At 37.3% G+C, this 24,887-nt stretch overlaps 1 pseudogene; it reads left to right on the forward strand.

Moving 5' to 3' along the window:
* Positions 1-661: 661 nt before the first annotated feature.
* LOC145788907 (cytochrome P450 716A75-like) lies at positions 662-24,097 on the forward strand (annotated as a pseudogene).
* The last annotated feature ends 790 nt before the right edge of the window (positions 24,098-24,887 follow it).

The raw sequence follows: 24,887 nt of genomic DNA on the forward strand, positions 1-24,887 counted from the left end.
CTATTTATATTATAACACGTGTAATATTATTATCTCTAAAAAATAAATTCATGGGTGGGACACTGCATGTCCAAGAGAACTATTTGCTTGGTTTGGGTTTTCCAAAAACACTTTTCAGAGAATTCTATTTTCTCGCTTTTCGTATTTTTTTTTAATTTTTATTGAATTTTTTTAATATTTTAAGCAATTTTTTTTTTTTTTTTTTTTAATTTTTAGACATACCTAACATAGATACACTTAAAAAGTATAATTTTTGTGAAAAAAATCTTTAAAAAATTCACTAAATATCAAAAATACAAATAAAAAAGAGTATATTTTTCATATTTTTCTATATTTATTAATTTTTTAAAATATTTTACTTTCTAAATACATTTAAAATGGATATAAAAAAGTAAAAAAAAAATGTTTAAAATTTTAAAAATATTTACTAAAAATAAAAAAATATAAAAAATAAAAAACTCAATTTTCAAAAAACTTAATTCAGAAAACTCAAACCAAACTAAAGTTATCTCTTTTGTCCTCAACGGCATCGTTTTACTCTGATATGCCCCTGGCACGAGGTACACGATTCACTTGCATAATTGCATTTGCATGCCAATGCTACGTCTTATATATATATATATATATCTCTTTTAATTGGTGTGTTGATCCAAAAGTTTTGTGTGAGGGTTTTCTTGCTTGCTGCTATATATTTTTTTCATTTCTCAAAAGCAGTCATGGAGCTCTTGTATATCTCTATCTCTCTTGTTTCCCTCACTATAATTCTCATTGTGTTTCTCTCACCATCCAAGGCCAAAAACCTGCCGCCAGGCAAAACAGGATGGCCGGTGATCGGGGAGAGCATCGAGTACTTGGCTGCTGGGTGGAAGGGACAACCAGAAAAGTTCATATTCGAGCGAATATCGAACTACACATCTTACATCTTCAAGACAAATCTAATGCTACAGCCAACTGTTGTGTTTTGTGGTGCACCGGCACATAAGTTCTTGTTCACCAACGAAAACAAGCTGATTCAATAATGGTGGCCTAGCTCCGTCGACAAGATCTTCCCATCTTCTACCCAAACATCGTCGAAAGAGGAGGCTATCAAGATGAGGAAAATGCTGCCCAATTTCTTCAAACCAGAGGCCTTGAAGCGGTACATCGGCATCATGGACACCATTGCTCACCAACACTTGTTGCCGACTGGGAGAACAAGGTTTAGGCAACGTTTGATTTACTTTTCAAAATTTAATTCTGTTTTCAAATTATGATTTGAATCAAAATTTATAATCAAACTATAACAATTCAGATTTTTACTCATTCTTTAAAATTTATACTAATATTATTTAATCACAGTTGGAAAAATATATGATTTATTTTGTATTATTATGTGTAATTTTGCAAAACAATATAATTAGTAAGAATTTTAGGGGTTAGTGTAAATATGCAACTTATCTAAACTTATCCATTTGAGGAATAAGCTTCAAGTCTAGGACATGATTATGGTTGCAAAATAGAGAGGTTACGTATCACCCAAACTTATTGAGCAAGTATGAAACTTAGTATAAAAGTAGTTTATTGAGTGTAACGCCCTCAAAATAATAACATTAAACCCTCAATTGAGACATTCCTTGACATGCAAAATACCCACATTCTTTTATTAATCAGAGTTTCATTACAATAGTATTACATGTTAACAACAAAAGCAAAATGCCCTACGGGCTTACAGCTTTCTAAGTTAACGCTTGGTTACAACAAAAGGATGCTAACTCATCTACACATTAAACCCTTAGCTTGAATATGCATGTAATACATCAAAAGAAACTAAACAGCAAAATCAGCTCGCATCTAGCCTCCCAAGCTATGTCCTTGGAGGTGGCATGCTACTTGTACCTGAAAATGATGTTCCCATATAGGGTGAGCCACAGCCCAGTAGAAATACACTAAACCAACCATGAACAATGACTAAAAGATTAGCAATTGATAGATGGTCAACACTGATACATCCACATAAATCACATTTTATGTCATACGACTTATGAGTCCAAGTTACTTTTCATTTTCCCTTTTTCAACAGATAAGCATATTAGCTCTATCATTATCTCAACAGATATGTATAAAAACTATATCCCACATTCACAGATAAGCATATAAGCTATATACACATTCTCAACAGATATGTATAACAACTATATCCCACATTCACAGACAAGCATATAAGCTGTGTCTACACTTCACAAAGATAAGCATATGAGCTCTATCTTCACCTTTCTAGACAAGCATATGAGTTGTATCTACGGAGTTCATCCCCTATCTCCTCCCAACGCTATCCGGTTTAGAGGTACATCCCCCATCTTCCCCTAAACCGCGGAGTACATCCCCCATCTCCTCCTCTACACATAATGTATACAAACACATTGGTTCTATATACAATCACCCAATACATACAATTAATGTATTCTATCAACCGTCAAGTTCCATGACACATTCTATTGATTAGTTTTCGTTTGCCTAATCATCATGCATTGTCTACAACAATCACGAGTATCCTCCACCGATAGCCCAAAGCAGTTATCTCTAAACAGAAAATAAATGCACAATGGATATTCAATCAACATTTCATTTCGGTGAGTGATAAATAATTCAACTACACCCTTTAACCCCATACATTCCCAATCTCAATATTCCTATTTCATAACCTTATTTCTCACGATTAATTAACCCAATTAATCAAACAATGTAATTAGGTCATTTCCATAATTAACATTACGACCTTTAGGTCCCATTTTCATCAATGATTCAACATTTATTCCATTTCTCTATGCCAAACATGCATCTAGGTTCATTATAAATAAAAACCCCAACTTTTGTAAAATAACACAAAAGCCCCAAACTTTCACAAAATTACCAAACCAACCCCAACATCTCAAAATGCCAAAATTTAAAGACAAAATCCATAGAGAGGAGTAGGATATCCCTACCTCAAATCCGGAGTCCCAAGAGAGAAGATGACAAAACCCAACGTGCTCCAAAACCCGAAATTTTCAGATTAAAATGTAGCCCTCGACGATCAACAACTTTTTTGTAAAGGCCAAAGGTGAGCAAATCACTCCTACTAGATCAAAACCTAGAGAGAAGGTAGAGTTCTAGAGTGAAAGGCTCAACAATGGTGTTTTTGGAAAAGTAGGAGAGAGAAGAGAAAGTGAAAAAGTGATTTGAAAAGTCAAAACTCGGAACTTAAACCCAGTCGCCCTGCTCAAGCGTCAAACACCCCGCTCGAGCGTCACTCACAGACTCCCGCTCGAGCGTCAACCATCCCGCTCGAGCGGCGGATGCACACTCCCAGAACTTTTACAGAACCAGGCCTCCGCCCGAGCTTCCAACTCCCCGCTTGAGCGGCACTCACACAACCTCGCTCGAGCGGCCAATCCCACGCTCGAGCGTCCAACACTGCACAGGAAATACTGGATGGTTGCAATTTCCGCTCGAGCGCCAAAACCCCTGCTCGAGCGGACAGGTCAAAATCTGGGCAATTAGTTTTGGTTTCTAAACTCAACCAACCTGTAACAAACCTGCCCAACACATCCCATAACTCAACTACAAAGTAAAAAGGATGTAAACAAGATAATAATCAACTACCAACCTCCACGGACACATGTCCGGATCACTGTATAACAAGGGTAAATTCGGGATCGCTATAACCTCCCCCCCTTAGAGAATTTCGCCCCCGAAATTAAACACAAGTTTTCAAAACAGGTTTTCCTCCATTTTAAACAATGTTACACTTTAACATTCAACAATTCGACCCATTACCGGTCATCCCATCCCTTTAACAAGAGGCATTTCACAATATGTAAACAACATATGTACTTTCAATATGCATCAACATTACGCATTTCCTTTCCAATTTTAACAATGTATTCAACAGATATAATATTACATTCAACTTGCATACGAGGCAAGTTCCAAAACATACTTCCAATAAACCAAAACATTTTCAATGTTTCACAACTTAAGACATATATAAACGTTCTTAAGTTCAATAATAGTTCAAAATTTAAATACAAGATTACATATCAACAAACAAGTTCGGATATTTCTCACGGACTTCCAACTCACGTTCCCAAGTGGCTTCCTCCACTCCGTGATGTTTCCACAAGACTTTCACCAAAGGAATGGTCTTGCCACGCAGAACCTGATCCCGCCTATCCAAGACCTGAACCGGTCTCTCCTCATACGAGGCATCCTCATCTGCCTGTAAATCGGTCCAATCCAATACATGTGATGGATCTGGCTCATACTTCCGAAGCATACTCACATGAAACACGTCATGAACTCCGGACAACTGCGGCGGTAAAGCTAACCGATAAGCAACCTCGCCAACTCTCTCAAGGATCTCAAAAGGACCAATAAACCGAAGGGATAACTTCCCACTCTTTCCAAATCTCATCAAACCTCGTCTAGGTGATATCTTCAGAAAGACATGATCACCTACCTCAAACGCCAAAGGCCTCCTCCTACGGTCGGCATAAGATTTCTGATGACTCTGGGCTGTAACAAGCCTTCTACGGATAAGTTCAACTTTCTCCGTCGTCTCCCTAACCAACTCCGGACCCAACAAAGGTGCATCACCCACCTCGGCCCAACAAATTGGAGACCTACACGGTCGGCCATACAAGGCCTCAAACGGTGCCATACCGATGCTAGACTGAAAACTGTTGTTGTAGGCAAACTCTACCAAGGGTAAGTGCCTCTCCCACGTCCCACTGAAGTCCAGGACACAACCCCGAAGCATATCCTTGAGGATCTGAATAGTACGCTCGGACTGCCCGTCAATCTGAGGGTGATAAGCCGTACTAAAGGTCAACTTAGTGCCCAAGGCACTCTGCAAACTCTACCACAACCTGGCAGTAAAACGAGGATCTCTATCCGAGACGATTGTCACTAGAACCCCGTGCAATCTCACTATGTCCCGAATATACAAGTCGGAAAGGTGATCTACCGAGTCTCTCACGCGCATAGGAATAAAATGCGCTGACTTAGTCAACCGGTCTACAACCACCCAAATAGCATCACTACCCCGCTGAGTCCTCGGAAGACCTACAACGAAGTCTATAGTGACATGCTCCCACTTCCACTCGGCAATAGGCAAGGGTTGCAACAAACCCGCTGGTCTCTGATGCTCGGCCTTCACTTGCTGGCAAGTAAGGCACTTCGATACGAAAACAGCCACATCTCTCTTCATACCCCGCCACCAAAACTGGCGACCCAAATCCCGATACATCTTAGTGCCTCCCGGATGCACCGCAAGACGTGAATGGTGAAACTCTCGGAGTACTTCCTCTCGGCAAGACTCCGGTACAAACAAACGGTCTCGGTATCTCACACTCAGGTCAGGATACACCGTCAAACCCTTCTCAACTTTCCCACTGGAGATCTTCTCTCGGAAGGACTCTACCTCAAGGTCACCTCTCTGTGCCTCTAACACTCTAGTCACAAGTGTAGGCTGTGCAACAACTGAAAACAAGGCCACAGCCTCTACAGATTCGCCCAGTAGCAAATCAAACTCGCGAAGTGCTCCCAACATCTCCCATTCCCGGATGGCTATACAAGCTACATCGCTAATGGATTTCCTACTAAGGGCATCGGCCACAACATTGGCCTTTCCCGGGTGATAGTGTAACTCAAAATCATAGTCCTCAATGAACTCCATCCATCTCCTCTGTCTCAAATTCAAGTCTCTCTGTGTAAACAGATACTTCAAACTCTTGTGGTCCGAGAACACCTCCAACTTCTCACCATAAAGGTAGTGCCTCCAGATTTTCAAGGCAAAGATCACAGCCGCTAACTCTAGGTCGTGTGTAGGGTAATTCTTCTCGTGTATCTTCAACTGACGTGAGCCATAAGCTACCACTTTCCCCTCTTGCATCAACACACAACCCAAACCCTCTCGTGAGGCATCACAATAAACCGCATAACCCAACCCTCTCTCCGGAATAATCAGAACCGGAGCGGTGGTCAATCTAACTTTCAGCTCTTGGAACGACTTTTCACAAGTCTCACTCCACACAAACTTGACTCCCTTCCGAGTCAGTCTAGTCAACGGTGACGCTAACCTGGAGAAATCTTTCACAAACCGGCGGTAATACCCAGCTAATCCCAAAAAACTGCGGATCTCAAACACATTCTTAGGCTGTGCCCAATCTTGCACTGCCTCAATCTTGGATGCATCTACAGACACCCCTTCCCCGGAAACCACATGGCCTAAGAATTTCACCTCTCCTAGCCAGAACTCACACTTCCCAAACTTGGCATACAGCCTATGGGCTCTAAGCAACTCAAGCACCACTCTCAAGTGTTCCTCGTGCTCCTCCTCCGAAGGTGAATAGATAAGAATGTCGTCCACGAAAACGACTACGAATCGATCCAAGAATTCCCGGAAGATCCGGTTCATCAAGTCCATAAAGACTGCCGGTGCATTGGTAAGTCCAAATGGCATCTCCAGAAACTCATAATGGTCATACCGCGTACGGAATGCCGTCTTAGGAATATCCTCCTCCCTGACCCTCAACTGGTGGTAACCCGATCTCATGTCTATCTTAGAGAAACAACGGGAACCCTTCAACTGGTCAAACAAATCATCTATACGGGGCATAGGGTACTTATTCTTAACCGTAGCCCAATTCAACTTCCGGTAGTCAATACACAATCTCAAGGCACCATCTTTCTTCTTAGCAAAGAGGGCCGGTGCTCCCCACGGTGAAACACTAGGGCGAACAAAACCCTTATCTAGCAATTCCTGGAGCTGAACTTTCAACTCAACCAACTCTGCTGGAGCAAAACGATAAGGTGCCATAGAAATCGGCGCCGTGCCGGGCACCAAATCAATGGAGAACTCGATCTCCCTATGAGGTGGCAAACTAACGAGATCCTCGGGAAAGACATCCGAGTACTCACAAACTACCCTCGGCAAAACAACCTGGGTTTCATCACACTCACCACTCTCAAAGCTAGCAAGTAGACCACTAAGCTCACTTCGCCCTCGCGAATCATACCCCAGTGGCAAAACACAACCAACCCGGTCTCCCAAGAAATGGAACCACTCCCCGCTCAAGGTACATAACGTGACCCTCTGGCGGTAGCAATCGATAACAGCCCGGTATGACGATAGCCAGTCCATACCCAAAATAATATCAAAACCCTTCATGGGCATGACAACAAACGGAAAAGGAAGCCTATGGTCGGCGACCTCTATATCACAACCTCTAACACCTTGTTTCAAGATCAACTCACCACCCAAAGGCGATACCACACAAATAAGAGATGCTAACTGCGCTAACTCCAATTCCAAAACAGATGCAAATGCAGCAGATACAAAAGAATGAGATGCACCCGTGTCAATCAACACACTAGCAACCGAGTTACAAAACAGAAAAGTACCTCTCACTACTGACGGAGCCGGTACAAAATCCTGCGCGGTAACAGCATACACGCGCCCTGTGGGCCCCTGATCCCCCTGTTCACCTCGAGGAGCATACGACTGCTGTACTGACTGGGATGACGAAGCCCCCTGGTTGGCCCTCGAGGCCTGCACAGACTGAGCTGGCTGAAAACTCTGCGTCTGCCTAGAACCAGATGCTCCCGAAGTGGCACTCAACTGCGGGCAAAACCTCTTCAGGTACCCAGGCCGTCCACACTGATAACAAGACAAGGGCTGCCCCCTGCCCAAACTCTGACTCTGCGATCTAGCTGAAGAAGAAGCAGCTCTCTGACCCCCACCCTTCTGCGGGCAAACTGAAACCTTGTGACCCAGCTGGCCACACTTGTAACAAGCAAACTCCCCCTGATTGCCTTTCCCCGAGCCTGCACTCGGCACTGGAAAGGTCGATCTAGAAACTGCACCCTGAGGCTGCTGAGGGTTATAACCCCTCTGCCTCCCGCCATCACCCTGACCATCCTGGCTCCTCTTGGAGCCCTTCTGCTCTTCCTCCTCTTCCTGCATCATAATCTCCATATGAGCAGCAGCATCTACCAGGTGTCTATACTCTCGAATGTAAGACCCACCAAATCTCAACTTGAGGCCCCGCCTCAACTTCCTCTCAAACTCATAGCAACGGCGTTCCTCCGACGCCACCAGTTCAGGTGCAAACCTGGACAGACTGGTAAAAGTAGCCTCAAACTCGGCCACTGACAAGCCCTGCTGTTTAAGCCGGCTAAACTGATCCCTCAGCTTCTCCCTAGCTGCTGCAGACAAAAACCTCTCCTGAAAAGCATTCACAAACGCCTCCCATGTACCCCCAACACGAGCCTTCTCATACTTCCACCATTGACCCGCATCTCCCTTCAGCTGGAAGGATGCCAAGGTCACCTTCAGTGCTCCGTCCTTGATGCCAAGCATCTCGAACGTCTTACTCATTTGCTCTAGCCACTCATCTACCTTCAGTGGCTCCTTCGGATCCCCGATAAACTCATCCAGATTAGACCGGAAAAACTTCATCTTCAAGAAAGAAGGCCCTGCCTCAGCTGCCTGATTCCCAGCTCTAAGAATACCCAAAGCTCCTGCTATCTCTCTGGCCAAGGCACCCATAGCCTGTTGACCTGCTGGCGCGGCCACATTGGCCTGGCCAACTCCCTCCTGCACTGCCGGAACCTCCTCCGGTAATGGTACTTCCTGCCTCGCAGGCCTACCACGCCTAGCACCTCTTCCTCGTCCTGACATCCTAATAAAGGTAATACAGATCGTTAGCACATTCACAAATGTGCCGAAACTAAACACTCACGTCCTAGTGCATAGACAACTGTAATTCACTCCACGTAAGCACATAAACACATAAGCACTTACGAATTTCGTTTCTGGATAATGATAGTCCCGAGGCGTTACTAGAGTTCCGGTTAGAAACAGCATTGATCAAGTGTTTTTCCAACAAGACTCTCAGCAATCCAAGGATCCAATCAACATCCTAGGAACTAAATCCCATACCCACATAGTCACATAAGCATGTTATCAATTAAGCACATAGCATATAACACTACATCTAAGTCTCTATCAAGCGAGACAAACCCATTGTGATCCTAATCACTTCCCACGTACCCAAAGTATTCGAACCCGGTACGCTCTGATACCAAGTTGTAACGCCCTCAAAATAATAACATTAAACCCTCAATTGAGACATTCCTTGGCATGCAAAATATCCACATTCTTCTATTAATCAGAGTTTCATTACAATAGTATTACATGTTAACAACAAAAGCAAAATGCCCTACGAGCTTACAGCTTTCCAAGTTAACACTTGGTTACAACAAAAGGATGCTAACTCATCTACACATTAAGCCCTTGGCTTGAATATACATGTAATACATCAAAAGAAACTAAACAGCAAAATCAGCTCGCATCTAGCCTTCCAAGCTATGTACTTGGAGGTGGCATGCTACCTGTACCTGAAAATGATGTTCCCATATAGGGTGAGCCACAGCCCAGTAGAAATACACTAAACCAACCATGAACAATGACTAAAAGATTAGCAATTGATAGATGGTCAACACTGATACATCCACATAAATCACATTTTATGTCATACGACTTATGAGTCCAAGTTACTTTTCATTTTCCCCTTTTCAACAGATAAGCATATTAGCTCTATCATCATCTCAACAGATATGTATAAAAACTATATCCCACATTCACAGATAAGCATATAAGCTATATCCACATTCTCAACAGATATGTATAACAACTATATCCCACATTCACAGACAAGCATATAAGCTGTATCCACATTCTCAACAGATATGTATAACAACTATATCCCACATTCATAGACAAGCATATAAGCTGTGTCTACACTTCACAAAGATAAGCATATGAGCTCTATCTTCACTTCTCTAGACAAGCATATGAGCTGTATCTACGGAGTTCATCCCCTATCTCCTCCCAACGCTATCCGGTTTAGAGGTACATCCCCCATCTTCCCCTAAACCGCGGAGTACATCCCCCATCTCCTCCTCTACACATAATGTATACAAACACATTGGTTCTATATACAATCACCCAATACATACAATTAATGTATTCTATCAACCGTCAAGTTCCATGACACATTCTATTGATTAGTTTTCGTTTGCCTAATCATCATGAATTGTCTACAACAATCACGAGTATCCTCCACCGATAGCCCAAAACAGTTATCTCTAAACAGAAAATAAATGCACAATGGATATTCAATCAACATTTCATTTCGGTGAGTGATAAATAATTCAACTACACCCTTTAACCCCATACATTCCCAATCTCAATATTCCTATTTCATAACCTTATTTCTCACGATTAATTAACCCAATTAATCAAACAATGTAATTAGGTCATTTCCATAATTAACATTACGACCTTTAGGTCCCATTTTCATCAATGATTCAACATTTATTCCATTTCTCTATGCCAAACATGCATCTAGGTTCATTATAAATAAAAACCCCAACTTTTGTAAAATAACACAAAAGCCCCAAACTTTCACAAAATTACCAAACCAACCCCAACATCTCAAAATGCCAAAATTTAAAGACAAAATCCATAGAGAGGAGTAGGATATCCCTACCTCAAATCCGGAGTCCCAAGAGAGAAGATGACAAAACCCAACGTGCTCCAAAACCCGAAATTTTCAGATTAAAATGTAGCCCTCGACGATCAACAACTTTTTTGTAAAGGCCAAAGGTGAGCAAATCACTCCTACTAGATCAAAACCTAGAGAGAAGGTAGAGTTCTAGAGTGAGAGGCTCAACAATGGTGTTTTTGGAAAAGTAGGAGAGAGAAGAGAAAGTGAAAAAGTGATTTGAAAAGTCAAAACTCGGAACTTAAACCCAGTCGCCCCGCTCGAGCGTCAAACACCCCGCTCGAGCGTCACTCACAGACTCCCGCTCGAGCGTCAACCATCCCGCTCGAGCGGCGGATGCACACTCCCATAACTTTTACAGAACCAGGTCTCCGCCCGAGCAAGTATGAAACTTAGTATAAAAGTAGTGGTGCTGTGAATAGAACAAGAAAAACAAACTAAGAAATGGGAATAAAATACTGGAAGTCAATAAGGTTTTTAATAATGGAAAGAAAGAGTGATATATTAATTTTAAGGTGAATTATATTATATCTTGAGTTATCATAATATATTTTACATATGTTTTTAATTATCATAATTTATTATATGCAAGTTATGTTTTTTAATTTATATTAATATTTCAATTACGTTAATTATTTTTTGAATCCTATTTTCTTAAAATGAAACACATGGATATGTTTGTTTAACTTTTAAAAATTATTTGAGTATGATTATATAAATATTTATTTTTGGTAAGTACCACTACGGAAGTCCCATGCCTTAGGAGATTTAAATAACCATTGACCATCTGATTAGTCACTTTGTGACCTTCTATCTGTCATGAATCCACTGACACTCTGATTTTTGGTATGGAGCAAAGGATTGTACGAAGCTAAGTGCTACAGTATTGTGGGAGCCACCTCTTGAGTCCATATATCTATTCTATTCCGTTCTGTACCGTGATTATGTTTATTTTATTTGTATGATTTCTCTATTATATGTCAAATGATTTTCGTATTATATATCTGTATTTTAATATCAAGCTCTGTTTAGCCCTACAATTATCCATGATGAATTTTATGCCATTATGCTCTTTGTATAATATTTCTCACTCTGCCATGTGTTTATAGTTGTTTACCACTTCCAGGTGACATGTCAGGGCCAGCACGTGGGGTAGGCACAAAGTACTTTGTAAATATAGTTCAGCTATGACAATTTAATTAAATAGAAGCTCCAATGATTATTCTGATACCCTCACTTAAATATATTTTTCCGCTCACGTTTAGTAATTTGTTTAAGAATTGGCTGGAGGTAATTTCAGTTACTGGCCATCACGATACTTAACCCTTGGATACGGGGAGTGGGTCGTGACACAAACAAAATTTTAAAATACAACTCAAATTTATTTTCAAAACTCATTTTTTCTCATTTTTTTAATATTTTATTATTACGAATCAATCAATCAATCACTTTTACTCTTTATCTCTCTTCTCACATTTTTACACATTCTATACATCAATCAATCAATAAAAAAATTTAAAAAATTACAAATCATCCCAAAACTATTTTCAAAACTCATAACCAAATAAATTTTCTCCTTTCAAATCATGATTCAAAAATTCAAAACTCAAAATATAATTGTACACTCAAATCAAAAATCTAAAACTAAACCAAACAGACGCTTTTTTCACAATTTTTTAAAGTTTTGATTTGCTTTTTTTTTTATTCTTTTTTTTTTATATTTTAATCTTTTTTTTTTGTTTTAACTCACTATTTTTTTTTATCAACAAAGTAAAATTTTCTTAAAAATATGAAATTACATGTATAAGGAAGCTAGGTAGATCTTAACTTGAAAAAAAAAAAAAAAAAATCACCAAAAAAACTCACTTGAAGATAATTAATAAAAAAAAAAATCTTGAATTTTCTTTTTAAAAACTTGATTTTTTTTTTTAAAAATTTTTTTTTAGTGGACTTAGATTAGGTTATTTTTTTAAAGGGAACATTATGCAAATAATCTCTATACTTTACGCGATGTGTCAACTTGGTCATTTTAGTTTCAATTTTCTCGATTTTATCCTATAATTTAATAGATTGTGTCATTTTAGCCCAATAAATAACGGTTGTTAAGTTAATTTAACAGAAAATCAGATAACGTGTCAATTTGGTCATTGTATTTTTCACAATGTGTCAATTTAGTCCCTGTCAAAATCGAGAAAGTTGAAATTACAGGGACCAAATTGACACATTGTGTAAAGTATAGGGACCAAATTGACATATTGTTTGACCTTCCATTAAATTAACTTAACAATCGTTATTTGTTGGACTAAAATGTCACAATCTGTTAAATTAAGGGGCAACATCAAGCAAATTAAAACTGCAGAGACCAAATTGATACATTATGTAAACTACAACGACTATTTACATAATTTACTCTTTTTCAAAAAAATAAGTTAAATATAAAAAAATTTTACTGAGACAAAAGAATAATAATATACAATTTTTTAGTTTAAAGAAGGAAACAAAGTGCAGAATGACGAATGGTCACTTTGTGAGACACGATATATTGAAATAGGTTGTCTTCATTTCAACTGCTATTTGCTATTAAGAATTTATTATTAGGCAAGGGTGGTCTTCAGTGTATTTTGTGGATTGGGTGGTATTGTTTGGTTCGTGGAGCTTATCCTGATTTCAATTTGGATAATTTGAATTATTAATGTATAGAATTCATTGAGTATTTTATTCTTATAAAACATTACGTTGATCGGATATCGATAGTTACTTGATCAGATATCGATAGCTATTTGATTGGATCAAATTTTTGTCAATAATTTATTTTAAAAATTATATTTAGCATTTACAGAAATCTGATCTGACCAAATAGCTATTAATATCCGATCAACGTAATTTTTTACAATGATAAATACTCGACGAGTTGTACATATAAAACGGTTTAGATTATCAAAACAAGACCTGTGGTGAGCCCCCATAAGTATAACAATATGCTCTAATCCGATCTCGAACTGAAGAGGAGAGAAGCCTGGCCCAGTTTATTAAATGGCGAGTGTCACAATTCTTTCTCAAAGTCACTATCTAGAGAAGTTTTTATATGTTAATAGGGCACTACGTGACACTATCTTTTACCAATCACAAATATATATGTTTTCTAATATTTTCCAAACGTTTAGTATAAATATAATAGATTCTACTGTCAAAACTAATTACGATAATAAAAAATGCCACACATATAAAAATTACTCCACCATCTACTTCTTTTAAGATGGCGTGTTTCTGTAACGCCTTCAAAATTATACATATAAACCCAACATTCTTAACATGCATAGACAAGAGAATAAAACATATTTCCCATTCATCAGAGTATTAAGTACAAAAGTATTACATGTTGACAACAAAAGTAAATGTCCTACGGGCTTACAACTTTCCAAGTCAACACTTGGGTATAACAAAAGAAGAATTCTAACTCTTTATACAAAATAAGCCATTGGCTTGAATTTACATGTAATACCAAAAAGAGAATAAAAAAAAGATCTTTCAGCCTCTAAGCCTCCCAAGCTACATCCTTGGAGGTGGCATATCATCTGAACCTGAAAATGATGTCCCATATAGGGTGAGCCAAAGCCCAGTAGAAATACACTAAACCAATTATGAGAAATGACTAAAACATTAGCATTCGATAAAAGGTTAATGCTTGTAAACCAACTTACAACACTTCCCAACTTTAGGACAAATACATTCGTGTTTCATTCCACTTTCCTTTACTTATCCAATTAAAATCATAAACATGGCTCATGGTCTAGCCAAACCATTTAGATGAGACTACAACTCATATTATAACACTTCCATCATCCGCAATTCAAATGAGACTATAACTCATATTAAAACACTTCAATACTTCAATTATCTACATTATGCAAACGCAATTAGCGTTTTGGGACTTTCACCCTGGACACTCCGGCCAACTTAGTTATCAATGGAGTCCATTCCCTATCTCCTCCCAAATAGGTTTGAGAGTACATCCCCTATCTCCTCCTAAACAATATGCATATACAATGTATTTAAACACTTATCATATACAATGATCAATCAATACACATATTTGATGTGTTATTCCAACCGCCATATTCAATGACCTATTCCAGGTGATTAGTTTCAGTTTTTCCTAATCAATATACTGTGTTTACAACAATCAAGGCTATTCTCCACCGATAGCCCAAAGCAATTTTCTCTAAACAGATAATAAATTTATCAACAGATAAAATATCAACATTTTCATAGGTGAGTGATTTATTTATCCAACTACACTATTCAATCCCATAATTCCCCAATTTCATGATGTTCGTCAAAATTTCATATTTCCATATTTCTCAAATTAATTCTATAAATTGCTCAATCATAATAAATTAGGGCTTTCCTCCCCCTCTCCCTTTTTACAAAAATTGCACCCAAGGCCAAATTTTATCAACCATACACAATAACTTCATTTTAGGGACCACTCATACACTTGGAACCCCAAAAATAGAAAACCCCTCTTTTGGAATTTCAATTTCAAACCCTAGTTTCTCTCAAAAACTTCAAACACCACCATTTATACAAAATACATAACATCTATGTCAAAACCCATAGAAATGAGTAGGTCATCCCTACCTCAAGAGAAGAGACCCAATGGAGAAGATGAAGAAAACTCGAGATGCTTCAAACCCAAAGATTTTCGGATCAAAGCAAAGGCCACGCCAAGCTCCACACTTTTTACAAAGGAACTCGGGTAGAAGACCACTAGAACTAGATGGATTTGTAGAGAGAAGGTGTATTGTAGTGAGAGAAGTTCCCAAATAAGGGTTTTGGAAAGTTAGAGAGAGAGAGAGAGTGTCGAAAAAGTGATTTAAAATGACACAGTCGCGATATGATATATGTATAGTCCGCTTGAGCAGAGAGTAATATGCTCGAGCGTAAGACACAAGAACTTTACCCGCTCGAGCACAAATATATTCACTCGAGCGCCAAGACACAACAGCAAAGCACTACCCGCTCGAGCGTAGAATACACTCCTCTAGTATTTTTACAGACTTCAAATACCCGCTCGAGCGCAGACCCGCTCGAGCATAAGGAAGGCCGCTCGAGCGTAAAAAACATTTTTGCAGTATATCTGCAGACACACAAAATGCTGAAAGGATGCAAACTCTGCTCGAGCGCAAAAAGACCCGCTCGAGCGGATCATCAAAAATCTGGGCAACAAAATTAGAGACTAAACCTCAATCAACCTGTACAAAATACGCCCAAGACATTTCTAAATCTCATATTCAAGGAATTAAAGGACGGAAAGAGACATATACGACAATACTCAACCAAGGAACCCAAGTCCGGAATACAGTACATAAAGGGGAAAACCCGGGATCGCTATAGTTTCTATCTATGACTTTCAAGATTGAGAGAAAAAGCAAAAGTAATATGGGAAATAAATAATTGTACCCTTTGCAAGCGAGTGATTTTATTGTGTATAGAATATATATACATGCAATACATTTTACCATAATCATTGGCAAAAAGTAGTGAAACATAGATTATATTGTTAAATGTTGGGGAATTACTAGGAGCATATATATTTGTGATTGATGGAAGGATAATCCTAGAAAACATTTTCCTTGCAAGTACATAAAAGTAAATAATTGGAGTTATTTTCTTGCATTGTACTGTTTAATTTGGGGACTATCAAAAACAAGTTAAATACCTTGATAAGTAAATTTTACAGAGAAGAGCGTCATAATCTATTATACCAAGACTCAGATTTAAAAGCATATAAATCTATTTTTAAGTATAATTGTACTTAAATTATTGTACAATTGATTTATCAATAAATACAATAATTTTTATTTAAATAATTATTAATTTTGTTGTTGCATATAATTTTATAGGATATGATCGTTGTGGTCTACCCACTCACCAAACGCTACACATTCTGGATTGCTTGTCGATTGTTTCTTAGCATAGAAGATCCAAAGGAAGTAGATAGATTCTTGGAACGTTTTGAGGTCTTGTCAGAGGGGTTAATGTCAATCCCAGTGGACTTGCCGGGGACACCGTTTCATCGCTCCATCAAGGCGTCCGAATACATCAGAAAGGAGTTCCTAATGAGAATCATCAAGCAAAGAAAGATCGGCTTGGCAGAGGGAAAGGCGTCACCAATGCAAGATATATTATCCCGCATGTTGCTCACGGCAGATGAGCATGGCAAGTTCATGAAGGAGAATGATATTGCTGATAAGATATTGCATTTGCTTATTGGTGGCCATGACACTGCAAGCTCTGCATGTGCTTTCATTGTCAAGTATCTTGCAGAGTTACCTCACATCTATCAAGGAGTTTACAAGGGTATGTATGTTCCTAATTTTACTCTACTTAATTTGACCATCTCGGGTGCCTTTAAATGGGGTGATTATTTAGTATTTTTGAAGTATGGGTACGTGGTATTGCATAAAGTTTTGATTGGTAGAGAGGGGTAGGGGCGCATGATTTATGTTGGGATGGGGGAACAACATGAGGCTACGTAATTGGTGATTGGCTTAGAGTATGGCCACGTGACATACCGGGATTATGGAATAATTTTTTCTCTAAATGCACCTCTCAAAAATTAATAATGCCATTTTGGAATTTAAATGATCTGAATCCACTAGCTAGATGTATATTTTCATCTAATGTGAACCTCATTGTACTCACATATACATTTGATTTCATATTTTTCTGTAATATTTGTTGTGTGTAGACGTGAAACGTTACTTATCTTATTATTGTACTTTTAACTTATCATATAATGTTACTTATCAAAAAATTACTTAAAGTTTAAATATATAGAAAACAAAATATAAAGATATTGGGGGTCCGGAATCAACTTGAAGATAAGTAATAATTATTTTTCTTTTATTATGAATTCTTTTGTTATATTGAGTTTGTTATTACTTTTATTATGGGTTTCTTTTGTGTTAATTTTTGTGCTTATGGTTATGTGTTGATATATTGTCTAAATTAATGTAATTCAATTTATATTTAAAAATAATGTATTATTAATTGATTAAAATATATGGTAAAAAATTTTATGTTTATATAGCTTTGGCCAAATTTAAAAAAAGAAAATCATGTGAATCAAGTCATTTGTTGAGTTGACTGAATCGAATGAGATCAGAGAGTTACTAAGGCCAAGGTGGTTCAACCTTTATTTTGTTGTTTTTTGGTTGGAATCGAATGTTGCATTTAACTTTAGAATAAATAAATTCCCAATGTATGATTGCATGTGGATGTGCAACAATTTTTATAGTGAACTCTCTCTTTTTGATGCATTATTTATTTTATTTTATCTTTGACCTCTGTCAATATATGCTTCTTTTTTTTTTTTCACCTCAAAATAAATTTATTTTTTATTACGAATTTTATTAACGTTAAAAAAGTGATACATAAAAAATACGTGATCTTTTAAATTTTTTTAAAAAACTTACATGTTATCATTTTATTAATATTTTCACTGAATTGGAGTGGAAATACAATTTGAAGAAAGTCCAGTCCAAAACAATTAGATCTGTGGTATCTTATTTTGGGGATTTAACATGTTATTTTTTAGATTTTTTTTTTGTATAGTTTATATATATATATATATAAAAATAATTTAATTCAATAATCGTAAAGAAAATTTACCCATAAATCTGGTATAAGAGAATGTTGATTCATTTAGTTGTAAGAGTTTTTTATGAACCAATTAGTCCTTTTTGTTTTGAAAAGATATATTTATTTGATTTGGTATCATTTGAGTTTATGTGAATATCCTTTTGTGAATCATTTTTTCAATTTTTTGATTCATTTTTGGTATGAGAATGGAAAGATGAGGTGTGGAAGATTTTTTTTGGAGGGATTGGTGGCTGAAGTGTTAGTTGTTAAGTATGAAAATCTATATTTCTATTAGTCTGATTTTCTAGTGTTAATTGGAGTGTTTCATTAGAGTGTTACATTTGAAAAAAAGACACTGAGTTTTTGTGTATTATATTTATTGGAATGTTACGTTTGAAAAAAATACACAAAGAAGTTTTTCTAAAATGTTACATTATTATATTTGAGAAAAGTACACTACTTAGGATTTTTAGTGTGTAACATTGGAGTGTTACATTTAGAAAAAGTACACTAAAGAGTTTTTGTGTGTTACATTAATTGGATTGTTACGTTTTGAAAAAGTACATTAAGACTTTTTTTAGAATGTTACATTGTTACGTTTGAGAAAAATGCCCTAAGGAGTTTTTAAGTGTATTACATTAGATTTTTATGTTTTTTTAGTGTTATATTGGAGTGTTACATTTAGGAAAAGTAAACTAAGGTTCTTTTTTTTTTTTTTTTTTTTTTTTTTTTTTTTTTTTTTAAGTGTTACGTTTAGTAATTTCAACATTATGAGAAAAATTACATTTGTCTCTCAACACGTAACATACGCGAGTTTATACTTGGTCCTTTATGTAATTCATACTAGAATGACACTTTTAGGTGTATAAGAAAAAATGAAAGACCAAATAGTTAATAAAATCACTATTTGAGATTTATTGGTACTTCACCCTAATTGTTTTTTTTTTTTTTTTATTAGCAAAGAAGAGACATTTTATTGATGAAACAGAAGCCTATTACATCAATACAAGACAAGAATGATGAGAACAAAACGTAACATTGCGGATGTAATCGAGTTGGTGAAGAGCCAACCACAACATCAAAAACAACCTCATCTAATGAAGAACTACCCAAACCTGATACGAACCCCACCCTCGAAACAGCCAAAACAGCATAAAAATATAGAGATACACAGCCCAAAACCCATTGACAGATCAAAGCTTGAAAGATAAACAAACCACCACAGAGTAGACAGATTAACAGACCAAACCTGCCCTACACCTCCCTCCTTTTATCAGTAATTCAGCCAACTCTCTGTTTTAACCACCATCTACACTGTGCAATCTGCTGAGCAACAAAACAGATCTACAACTCAGATCACTTGACTCACCCTAACAATCATCCTCCCAAACAACAACCTGGAGGACAGAGCAGAAGCAAGCTCAAACAGCAGCAGAGGAATTCCACCTAGATCAGTCAATAACCTCAACAACTAGAGGAGTCCACCCAGATCAGACTCTAACCTCCACACCCTGATGGTAATGCACTTCACAGTCATACCAGCCATAACATTTGCCTCCTTAGACACTTCTTCCTGAAATACACCTTCTCACTTGCCTAAGATTAATCACAAAATCCTGAACTATAAAACTATGATCTAAATAATACGGTCTCAACCACAGTGCAACCCTGACTTTAATCATTTCACATAACGCAGCCACATCAGGGATGGCAACATTGAACACCACATCATTTCGAAGCTTCCACAGGGACCACAACACAGCCAGAGGTATGCCCCTCCAAATCTTTCTCTCCTTACTGTTGAGCACCTCTCCATCCCACCATAGAAGCAACCCTTCAACAGTTCCAGGTAAGGCCCCTTGGAAATCCCACCAATTCAGCATTTCAACCCACACTGATGATGCAAAAAGGCAGGACACCATGACATGGTTCACAGTCTCAAACTCAGCTTTGCAAAATACACATAGAGTTGATACATTACTTTGAAACACACCAATTCTTTGGAGAAAAACTAAAGTCTTTAATCTACTCTGCCATGCAAGCCATCCCATAAATTGGACTTTGGGAGGCAAGTATTTAACCCACACTAGTTTACAAATACTCAATTGAGAGCTAGCACTCGCAGAAACCCCATTATATAGAGAAGACACTGAGAATACCTCTGTTGCTGCTGCTAACCACACTGGTTTATCAACCTGATTGACCACCAAAGCAGGTGCAGCACCCAGGAGATTCTTCCCAATCATAGAGCCTTCTTCTAAAATTAAACACCCAGTTCCCTGCATTTTCCTTTCTCTCATACATTGTTCTTAGTGACACCTCCTTATCCAAAATTAAAGAAAATAAGCCAGGGTATTCCTCTCTGAAGCAAGTGGCATGACACCACTTATCCAACCAAAACCTTACTCTACTCCTATCCCAACCTTTAACTGCCAATTATTCATGTAGAACTGTAGGAGTGGGCTATCAGACATAGCAATATTGATTATACCTTTCCAAACAGTAGATGCACTAGGCCTTGTGCATGAAGTGGGCACCCAATCACTAAAGTCCACCTTGTACTTGCTACAAATAACCTTCCTCCACAGTGCATCTTTTTCATATCCAAACCTCCACCACCATTTGATTAGTAGATAGTCATTTATCATTTTTACTCTTCTCAGCCCCAGTCCCCCTTGATCTACACTTTTAGACAAATCAGCCCATTTGACCAAGTGAATCCTACTCGTCACTTCAGACCCCCTCCCCCCCTCCCCTCCCCAAAAAAAAAAAAGGAATGAAGCCTGCATCCTTTCAGTCACTTTAGCTACCCCTTGAGGTAATCTAAACAAGGATAAATAGTATACTGGCAGCAATGCAGTTACAGATTTGATTAAGGTTAACCTCCCAACATAAGATAAAAGCTTTCTTTTCCAGCTAGCTAGCCTGTTACGAATCTTATCCAACACTGGTCTCCGAGTTTGCTTTCTATAAGGATTAGCCCCAAGAGGCAGGCCTAAATATTGCATAGGCAGCTTCTTGATCTTACAATTCAAAATAGATGCAAATGTAGCTAAACATTCATCTGGCACACCCACTCCACAAACCTGACTCTTATGATAATTAATCCCCAGACCCAACATCACCTCAAAACACCTCAAGATCCTTTTCAAGCTTCTAATCTCCTTCTCTTTAGCTTCACAAAAAAGGATAGAATCATCCGCGAATTGCAGGTGAGACAGCCTCACATCATCTGCACCAATTTGCACCCCTTTAATAATTCCCATCTGGTATGCTCTTGTCAGTAACATATTGAGTCCTTCAGCAACCAAGTTGAACAGGAAGGGGGACAGAGAGTCACCTTGTCGCAGGCCCCTTTGAGGACTAAACTCATCAGTTGGAGACCCATTTACCAGTACTGAAATTCTAGTCATACTAACACACTCCATAATCCATTTAACCCATCTTACCCCAAATCCAAACTTCATGAGCATAGAACGTAGGAACCCCCAGTTGACTGAATCGTACGCCTTCTCAAAATCAAGTTTAATGATCACACCCTGCTTCTTGGATTTCTTCCACCCATCTACCACTTCATTAGCAATCAGAACCCTATCTAATATGTTCCTCCCTCCTATAAAGGCTGATTGGGTCTCACTAATGATGCAGGGTAACACTTCTTTTAATCTTCTTGAGAGGACCTTAGTTAGGACTTTGTAGACTGATCCCACTAAACTGATTGGCTGATAGTCTGTTAATCCCACATGATTTTATTTCTTGGGGACAAGAGTAATAAAGGAGCTATTCAAACCCTTCACCAATCTGCCATTCCTATAAAATTCCTTCATAAAATTAAGAACTTCCCCTTTATCACCTTCCAAAATTTTTGGAAGTATAACATGTTGAAACCATTTGGTCCAGGTGCCTTGTTACCATCACAATCCTTCACTGCTGCCAGAATTTATGATTCTGAGAACTCAGTTTCCAACCCATCAAAATAGGGATTGCTACTCACTGATTTGAATAGGCCTCCTAACTTAGGTCTTAACATCCACTCCTCATAATATTGCTCAAAAATTGCAGACTTCACTTGACGAGGATCCTCAAGCATTGAACCACCACAGGCCATGGATGTCATTTCATTTCTACATTGTCTACCCTTGGCCATCACATGGAAAAATCTGGTATTTCGATCCCCTTTCAAATTCCAATTTAGTCTTGATTTTTGTAACCACGTCCACTCCATCATTCTATGAAGTCTCCATACCTCTTCAGAAGCTGCTCTTCTTCTAACTTTCTCTTGTTGATCCAGCTCTCTGCTTGGAGATCAAGGATATGAACTTCCTCCTCTACTGCTTTCAATTTGTTATGCACAGACCCATACACCTCCTTATTCCATTGGCGAAGCGCTAATTTCAAATCCTTCAGTTTTTTTTGTAGTATGAATCCAACCCAACCATTAGGTTCCGACTCCTTCCAAACTTTAGCCACAAAGGATGATAAATTTGGATGTAGACACCAAGCATTTAAAAACCGGAACGGCTTTGGACCCCAATCCCTTTCATCTTCCATCAATAGTAGTGGACTGTGATCTAAAATGAGCCTAGGTAATCCCCATTGTAACTAGACAATTTCATTTAATTGGTCTTTTAGAATGGATAAACTACAAATACACCCCTGAGGTTTAATTAAAATATGAATCGCTCATGTGGTCCTGGAAATTACATTCCACTCCATGAAGTTTCTAATTTTATAAAAAATCGGCTCTTTTATTGATAAATCATCAAGTCAATTAATAGTTTTTAATGATGTTAGAAATATGTTTTAATTAATAATTTAGACAATTTTATTATTGTATAGGAGAGCAATTATGAATTTCATTTTTAGTTAATTCCGTTGAATAAAAAATTCTTATAAGGGGGTATTTACAATTTTTCAAATCACAAGGGGCAATTTGTACTTTAAACAAACTTTAGGGGGTTGTTTGTAATTTACCCTTTAGAAAAAAATTATGATATAGATTTAATTTTAACAAGAAAAGATGTAATGCTTAAAAGAGGAATGCTAGAGTAGAAGAGTAAGAGTTACCAAAAGCTCCAGATGAATTGTTGAATTGGATGACAAGTATAGTTTTTATGATTTTAACATAACTTCAAATTTTTTTTTTTATCCTTTGTGAACATGCAGAGCAAATGGACATTGCAAAATCGAAAGGTCCTTGTGAATTATTAAATTGGGAAGACATTCAAAAGATGAAATTATCGTGGAATGTAGCTTGTGAAGTGTTGAGACTTGCACCACCTGTTCAAGGTGCTTTCAAAGATGTCTTGACTGATTTCATGTACGAAGGCTTCTATATCCCAAAGGGTTGGAAGGTACACTACCTACTTCATAAGTTAATTCTCATTTCTTCTACTTGCATAGAAATTATGAGAGAGTAGTATTTAATTATGTGATAAGTTTATGTGTTTATAGATTTTTTCTATAACAAATGCAAGAAACACATTCTGTGTACAAAATTTAATCGTTAAGTTAATTATTCACATTTCTTGTTTGTTGTTAAATTTTAAATGTTTGTATGTATGTAGATATATTGGAGCACGCACTCGACTCATAAAAATCCAGAATATTTCTCGGAACCATATAAATTCAATCCATCGAGATTTGATGGAAGAGGACCAGCGCCCTACACGTTTGTACCATTTGGAGGAGGGCCAAGGATGTGCCCTGGAAAAGAGTATGCTCGTTTGGAAATATTGGTATTCATGCACAACCTTGTCAAGAGGTTCAAGTGGGAGAAATTGATTCCCGATGAGAAGATTGTTGTTAATCCCATGCCTATCCCTGAGAAGGGTCTTCCCATTCAACTATTTCCCTATTAATTAAATTAAAAACTTAAATGCATTAGCTCTCAACTCGACTCAAATCAATAAAGTCTCTGTCTTCGATGATTCTATCACAAACATTTCTCTAGCTATACATAAGCCAAGCTTGTACCTAAACGTTTTGTTTTTCTTTTCTTTCTTTCTTTTATTTGTCCTTATTTTATTTACCATATGTTGTTTTGTTACTATAATGTGTTCATTAAGATTGTGTAATTGACCAGTTTTAGTTATGTAGTAATAACAAATCATTTGGAAAAACAAATCTTATATGTATATATTATATTATTGTATTTCAACACTTGATGTTATGGTGGTTTATATATTATTGTATTTCAACACTTGATGTTATGGTGGTTTAGAATCTTCACCATCATTTGGAAAAAAAAATCTTTAATATGTTTTATGGTCTGTTATTAGGAAATGGATTTTGTATTTCAGCTCTTATTGAGCTGTTACAATAATTATTGGTGAATACAATTTCCACTTGTTGTGTATTCTTTTGGGTGGTTCAGATTTCATTATTAGTAATTTTCTTGTTTTGCTGATTAGAGAGTTCTATTGTACTTGTGGTGGTGTGCTTTTGTTGGATTCTCACTAATTTTATTTTATTTTATTTTTTGTTTTGTTTAATGGTTATTATCCATAGTTGTATTCCCTCGATGTATTTTTATATTTAAAGATAATAAAATTTCCCCTCTAAAAATATATATGTATATAATAAACTTTTATTTTTGCTAATAAATTTTTTTTTTTAATCAAAACAAGTTATATGACAAGCCCCAAACTT

Source organism: Camellia sinensis, chromosome 6, assembly GCF_055761805.1.
Source record: "Camellia sinensis isolate YWXY chromosome 6, ASM5576180v1, whole genome shotgun sequence".
NCBI classification, from domain to species: Eukaryota; Viridiplantae; Streptophyta; class Magnoliopsida; order Ericales; family Theaceae; genus Camellia; species Camellia sinensis.